Here is a 7,531-nt window from a genome sequence, read left to right as displayed (position 1 = left end):
GTGGGGAAGTCCTGGATGATGTCAGGTGGCCCCGGTGGGCGTGAGACCGCACCGTGGCCAGCCACCAGTGACCCGCTGCCCGTCACCATCTCTGGCAGGAGCCCCTGGCCTGCCGTCTCCACCCTGTCAGTCACCTGTTGGAACCCGGCACACAGCTGCTCGGGTGTGACGGCAGCTCCGAAGCTTTATCTTGGCTCGGCAGGCCTGTGTGGGCCACCTCTGGTCCCAGCAGCTCCACGGTGAAGCCACCAACTTGGACGGCACCCCTGGGGCTGAGCGCTCCTTGAAGAGGCCTCCCCAGCAGCCTCCAGGGCCCCAGGCACACGGGAGCCCACGAGCCCTCTGGGAGCGGCACGGGAGGGCCGGGTGCACAGGCAGGATGGCAGCAGCAAGGGGCAGGGGTGGGCAGGGTAACACCCCCCACCCGAGGGGGCAGAGTAAGCGCCGAGACTCCCAGGCACCTAGGGACATTGCCGTCAGGATGCTTCAGACCCTGCAGCGAGGAAGCCGCACACAGTCTCCTTCTCCACGTGCCGCTTCACCTTCCCTGACCGGTTAGGGTGGTTACGCGGGAGCCGGCCACCAGCCCGTGTCACACGAAGGATTCCCAGACAGGCACGTCAGAATCAGACAGGTTAGGCCGGACTCCAGGTCCTGATTCATACTTTGCGAGCCCACAGAAGAGACAGTGCAGGCCTCTGCGACGCTGGGCTTACTGGGCGCATGCCATGCCCCAGTAAGCGAGCGCACAGTCCCCTTCTAGAGAAGGTTCCAGGCATGGAAATCAAGGGAGACCTTCAAGAGCTGGTTCCTCTAAAGGATGCGTGTGTGTCCCCCAGACCCAGCCGGGTGTTCGGAGACCCCGTGCTGGCCTGTCCTGCCCCTGGGCCTTCTTCCCTTGGCATCTTGCTGCCAGGACCCAGAGGGGACAGGGGCGATGACATTTAAAAAGAGGGGGTGTCTGAAGGGTTTTGTTTGAAACTGACTCAAAATAAGGAAAATGGACCAAATCTTTGAAAAGAGGTATGCGTCCCCCTCCTTAGCTCCGCCGGAAGATGCCTGCTTTCCTTGTCCTGGGGGAGTGTTCCTCTCACCGTGCGCCCTGCGGTCATGTGGAATGCAAATTAATCAGGGATCCACGACAGTGTGTCTGTGTGTGTATACACGTACATGCGGGTTGTGTATGTATGTGCATGCGTGTATGCGTGTGTGCATGGGTGCACGTGTGGTGTGTATTTGTGTGTGCTTGCGTGTACGTGCATGTGTGTGTACATGCGAACATACGGGTACATATGTTGTGTGTACATGTGCATCTATGTGTGTGCGCATGGTGCACATGTGGTGTGTATTTGTGTGCACCTGTGTGTGTGCGTCTGTGTGCATGCATGTATGTATACATACAAGTGCACACACCTGTGTGTGCATGTGTGTATGCATGTGAGAGACATAGACATAGACACAGAGATGGAGAGAGACAGGGAGAGACGGGGAAGGGAGAGAGGGAATCTGACCTGTTCTGAGGGCACAGGGCACGTCTGCACGGGGAGCCGACAGGTGGCTTGGACACACAGGTGGCTTGTCACACTGATGGGTGCCGTCCCTTTCGTGCCTCCCACAGGGGCTCGTGGCCCTCCGCCCTGTGGTCCTCAGGTGGACAGGTCTGTACCACGCCCTCTAAACATCTGACGTCTGCTCCACCATTCCAGGGAAACCTGGCCGTGCTGTGCTGTGGCTGCTCGGAGGGGCTTCTGTCCGGACGAGGGACCGGTTCCGATCTGGCTGGCCACTGAGCTTGCCTCTGGCTGGGGTGTGGCTGTGTTGTCTCCCGATGCCCTGCGTGACCTGTGCGGACAGAAGCATCAGGAGAGTGTCTGCCGATGTGCCTCTCTGCCATCCGGGGACACAGTCTGGGGTCGTCCAAGGCTTGGTGTGGCGTCGGTCCCGCACCCCGCACCTGCTGCCTCTTCCCCATCACGCCCCACCCCTTCGCCCCCCGCCCAGACCGCTCTGCCCTCAGCACCCCCACCCTCACGGCTCCCGTGCTGGGGGATGGGCCCCCTACTGCACCTGAGTCCCCCCCCGCCGGGACTGGGGCCTGGGCCCTGGGGTGGAATGCAAGTCTGCCCCTGGTGAGGGCTTTCAGCCAGGAGGGGAATGTGCTCAGCCCTGAGGACCAGGTACTTCCCAGGACCCCTGGCTCAGGGTCCGTGGGCAGAGCCCCAGCGGTCTACCTGGAGGGGCCTCTGGAAGTTGCCCTGATGGACGTGCCGGGTCTGAGAGCCCGGGGACAGACTTGTCCACACAAGCATCTGCTTTGCCGCTGTGGGCCTCCTGTGACCCGCGTGCGGGACTCACCCGTTGTGTGTGGGCCACCTGAAGGGCCCGGTTTCCGTGGAGGCTCACTCCCCACGTGGACAGTGGTTGGCCACCTAACTGGGTTTCTGACGTCTCCAAACTGGGGCATCGCGTCGCATTTTACGTGACGACGAGAGGTAAAGGGGCAGAGAAGGTCCGTTGTTCCAGGACAGAGGCCATGTCTCCCAGACCTGGTTGTCTGCTTGGCACAAGCCCGGGGGCGGGGACGGCCTTCCACCCGCCCTCCTCTGCCCGTGACTTCTGGCCTGACCCCAACTGAAGGGGCCGGACAGCTGCTGGCCAGCCTCTTCCCCCGCCCACGTGATTTGCCCACTTCCCGAGCTGGACCCGGAACCTCAGGGCCCTCGGGGAAGACCATGGTCATGATACACAGGTAAACATGACACACAGATAAACACATGATACACCTAAAAACGTGATACACAGATAAACAGTGGTGCAGGCTGTTCTATGACGTCAGAAGCAATTCACGTACTTCAGAGCCTTCCCGTGAGGGTCGGAAGGTGCCTCTGGGGCAGCACGAGCCCGGGGCCAGGCGGGGCCCGCTGTGCTCGAGGCCTCGCTGCCTGGGTGTGGGGCCTGGGACTTCGGCTGAGCCCTGGCCGCGCCCGTCGGGGCTACGCCAACGCGGCAGTCCTGCCTTCGGATACCCCTCCCCGTCCTGGATGGACCCTCACCCTGGAGGAGTTGTGTGGGGCCAAAACCCTAGAGGGGCTCGGAGGCTGGCTCCCGGCACGGAGGGGAGGGAGCTCCCGTGATGTCTGCGGCCTTGTGACGTCGGATGCCCCGCTCGTCGTCACGGAGGGTGGAGACGGGCTCCCTCGTGGTGGCGGCCCCTCCTGTGTGTCGTGGGTGTTGATGAATCTCTGCTGGAGGGGACGTCCCCCGAGACGGAGGTCAGCTGCTGGGTCTGTTGTGTCCAAGGCCCCTTTCGGCATGTGGGCTGTATCTGGGATCACGTGTGTCCCAAAGGGACCCGTAATGCCACTCCTGCCTTCCCCGCCTGCAGCGGAGGCCCCCACCTGCAGACGCTGTGTTTTCATGTGCTACCTGGTCAGGGTCCTGCTTCCTCCAGGTGTGGCCGGCCAGGGTCCCTCACCCTGGGGGAAAGCGCCTCCCTGCCTCTTCCAGCCGCTGGTGGCCCGGGCCGTCCCGGGCTGGTGACAGCGTCACCGTGTCTCTGCCTGTGTCCTCCCACGGCCGTCTCCCCCATGCGTCTGTGTCTTCACGCGGCATTCTCCCTCCTGTGGGGATGGTCCCGGGGGTGGGACTTCTGCATGGCTGTGGGGACGTAGTTCTACCCACGACACTACCTATGCTCCTAACACCTTTCCTACCTGGGACATTCATTTCTAGAAGGAGATGCTGGGAGTAAAGGACTCAGGGCCCAGATATCCTAGACGCCTCTAACGTCAAGAGGAGGCCAAAGGTGAGCGCCTGGGGCCACTTTGGGGAGGTCTGGGGTGGGGTGGGGCCGGTGCCGCCTTGACGACCCTCCCCAGGACACACACATCTTCGTGCGCTCGTCAGCAGGAGCGTTTCGCTCACACCCACCCTGCTTCCAGGGGCGGCGTGACCTGTGGTTGTTGGTGCCTCGGGGACGTGGCCATTTCTCCGGGGGTGGGGGCTGTGCTGCTGGAGGAAGCAGGTGCCGTGAGGCGGTTCTGGCTTGCCACGTTGTCATGCTTGTTTTCAAGTGGTTTTGCTCAAGCAAACTGGAAATGCCTTCCGGTGAACCCTGGACCCCCTTAAATCTGCGTGACGGGGTGGGATTACGGGGAGTCCAGTGCTGCGTGTTTATTCACTAGGTTTTCCTCACGACATTGCTGTTTATGAGAACTGGGTGTGTCCAAAAAGCCGCTAACGGGCTGGAGGCCTGCCTCCTCCCCCCAGAACGTCCTGCCCAGAAGACATGGGACTGGGATTGCAGAATAGATAGTGTTGGTTGCAAACCAGGCGGGTAACTTCACCTGTGTTGGTAGCTACACAGGGGTACGGACTCCCTCTTTCCCCTGGGGGATTCTCGGTGTCCGTTTGGGGCTAGAGCCAGGAATCGCCGGGTTCTGGAAGCTCTTGGGATTCTCTGCCCCCTAAACACACCTGTCATCAGTGAATATTCTCACGCCGGGAGCGTCTTCTCAATATCCTTCGCTCCAACACGAACATGTGCACGCGCATGGATGTTACCTCCTCCGTACACACGCACACACACGACACACACACGTGGGGTTTTCACATCCCTTTGTATGTCGTCCTTGCTGGTGGAGTGTCTGTGTTGACGCCCCAACTGGATGTCACTTGCTCTGAGCCCCCCCGGCGACAAGGTTCCTGGGCTGAGACGAAAGGGGCTGCAAACAGGAGCAGGGTGTGGGGAGCAGGCCTGGAAGCCGGCAGGGTGTCGGCTGGGGCCTGGCGAGGACGCCGCGTGCCGGGCTGCGCCACTCTGGGGCACAGCGGCCGCTGCCCCGAGTGGACCTCTTCTGCGGGGCACCCCCGCACCTGTCTTTGGACAATGTGCTCCGCCAGCCCCGTGCGTCCACGTGCCTGTGGCACAGCCACAAACAGGAACATCACAGGGCGCCCCGGGACCGCGGCCGGCGACCGTCACATGATGTCCCCCCCCCCCCCCCCCCCCGTACCGGGATCCAGCAGTTTCTGCAAGGCTTTTGTTTGCCATATTGGGACTTAGACGAATAGCCACAGAACGAGCAGGGAACGGCCACACTCGCCTCGTGGAACGCGGGCCAGGTGCACTTTACGACCCCGGAGCCTCAGTGCCGAGGGAGCCACCGTTGACATCCAGCCTGAAGCCCCAGTTTCGCCTGTAAGACGATCGGCAGAGAAGGAGTTCTGAAGTCCCATTCCTTCTGGCTGTCCGAGTTCCTTCCCCAGGTTAGAAAGGGCCACACCAGCGCCAGCCAGCGAGCTCTCAAGGGCTGCAGCCCGGGGGACGCCTGCCGCCCTGGACCAGTCCTCTCTCACGAGGTGGCCGGGGATTCTGGGCGGGATCTGCCTCTGCCTCTGGCTCTCGCAGAACTGGCATGAGCCAGAATGGACCAGAATGCCTCCAGAGACGCGCCGAGGTCGGAGGGCCAGAGCATTCCTCCAGATTCCCCGCTTCGTCGTCCCCATCCTGCTGGGGTCCCCGCCCCTCCTGTTGGGCACACACTCCCCTCCTGTACCATCTGCCCGCTCCCCGCCTGGCGCCCTGTCAGCCTTCCCAGCTACAGCTGTGAGCCTTGGAGAGCTGGAGTTTGGTTTAGCAGAAAAATGAATTTGAATTCTTCCCTCTGGGCCCCCCTCTTGCTCCCCCCCTCCTCCTCCCCCCGCCAGGACCAATTTATCTGCCAGTCCAGCCTCCGAGTGGAGTTGAGGCCAAGTTGGCGACCTGCCCGTGCTTGTCAGCTTCTTTGACCAGATGACAGGAGAGCAACACTCAGCCAGGAAAGGGCCGCAAGTCCCGGCGTGTGAGCGCTCACGGGCGCTGTGCCAAGGGAAGGCAGGCAGGGCAACCGGAAAGTTCTCCCAGGCTGTTGAGGAGCTGTGTGGGGGTGGGATGCCCCTGTCCCCGGGGGCGGGGGCACACAGAGCTATGGTGTGTGTGTGTGTGTGCGCGTGCACATGCACGCATGCACACAGGCGTGTACACACATATGCAGCCACGCACACACGCACACATGCATGTGCACATGTGACGGCACACCCGTCCATACACACACCCGTCCACGCGGGCACACGTACACGAAGCACATGCATGTGCGTTTGTGTGTGCATATGTAGATGTGTGTTCGTGTGCACACATGCACGTGCACACACGTGTGCGTGCATTCCTGACGTGGCACGGGAAGAGCATGAGGCAGCCTTGAAATGCTCCCCGGCTCCTTGGAGGCCCTGCAGGTCTTGTGCGGTGCCCGCACCTGCCTCCGCCTCGACATGAAGTCTGCTCTGGGGAGTTTCCACCTGCCGGGCCCCCGGGGGAGCTGCACCCCGGCCTCAGACTCCCCACACAGCCGGGTCTGTGCACGGCTGGGGCTGAGGGGCCTGCCAGCCCGGGTCTGGGGCCGTGAGCCTCGCTGCGGGTCCCTGGCCGTCGGGGGGCCGCAAGGCCACCTGTTGGCTCAGTAATGACTCCTGAGAGCGTGTGCCCTGGGGTCAGACCTCCGGGCTGTGAGGTGCCAGACAGAGGGCAAGAAGGGGCACGGGTGCCAGCGGTACGGGGATGACAGCCAGGCTGGAGGGAGCCTCAGAAGTCGCTGGACAGGTCGTCTTAAGTGACCTCTGTAGTGCCAGGTGCCAGTGTCCCCTCTGTCTTTGTGGGGAAAGCTCTTCTTTGGCTTCCGGTGACCACTTTTACCTAGTTAACCCCTCCCTCCCTGCCTGAACTCCTTTCTCTCTCTGCTCCGCAACCCCCCCTTTCGGGCTTGCACCTGACTTCCCTGCAGAGCAGATCCGACTTCCCCGCGGGGCTCCTGACCTGCCTTTCCAGCAGCCCCTGGGCCTCTCTGCCTAAAAGACTCAGATGCCTCAAAACCAGCCGGCAACCACCAGCCAACCCAGGCTCGTCTTGGCTTCACCCCAAACCCGCCCCCGTCTGCATCCCGTCCCAGGAAGCATCCACTGAGCTGGATCCAGAAGTCCTCTGTCCGCTTGCTGGCCCAGCCCCTGCACCCCACTGTCCTGCAGGAGCCCCGCCTTCTCCCACGCTGGGCTCACATCCTCTCCAGTCCTGACCACTTCCGAACCCCCTGTTTCTGCCTCAAGCCTGTGCCCCGCTCTTGCCCTACCCTGTCCCTCTAACACCTGCGTTAGTCCATGCTCCAAACTGCCTCCCCTGAACTTCCTTCTTATTCTGCGATGTAGTCCCAACCCAGTCCCCGCTTTGTGATTGGAGGAAATGACCAGTCCCTCCCCAATCCCTGCCGTGTGATTAGAGGAAGTGACCGGTCCCTCCCCGGTCCCTGCTTTGTGATTGGAGGAAATGACCGGTCCCTCCCCGATCCCCGCGTTGTGATTGGAGGAAGTGACTGGTCCCTCCCCGGTCCCTGCTTTGTGATTGGAGGAAATGACCGGTCCCTCCCTGGTCCCTGCTTTGTGATTGGGGGAAATGACCGGTTCCTCCCCGATCCCCGATTTGTGATTGGGGGAAATGACCGGT

General features: G+C 62.1%; 1 long non-coding RNA gene across 1 annotated transcript in view; it reads left to right on the top strand.

Moving 5' to 3' along the window:
• The first annotated feature begins 2,439 nt into the window (after positions 1 to 2,439).
• LOC121044034 (uncharacterized) overlaps positions 2,440 to 7,531 on the top strand; it is a 13,220-nt gene continuing 8,128 nt past the window's right edge. Inside the window, exons 1-2 of the long non-coding RNA XR_005797074.1 lie at positions 2,440 to 2,749; positions 3,733 to 3,805. This is a non-coding gene — a long non-coding RNA (uncharacterized LOC121044034). The remainder of the gene's footprint in view (positions 2,750 to 3,732; positions 3,806 to 7,531) is intronic.

This window comes from Herpailurus yagouaroundi, unplaced genomic scaffold, assembly GCF_014898765.1.
Source record: "Herpailurus yagouaroundi ecotype Mexico unplaced genomic scaffold, PumYag 188, whole genome shotgun sequence".
NCBI classification, from domain to species: Eukaryota; Metazoa; Chordata; class Mammalia; order Carnivora; family Felidae; genus Herpailurus; species Herpailurus yagouaroundi.
The sequence above is the reverse complement of the archived record's forward strand: the minus strand, read 5'-3'. Positions and strand labels throughout refer to the sequence as shown.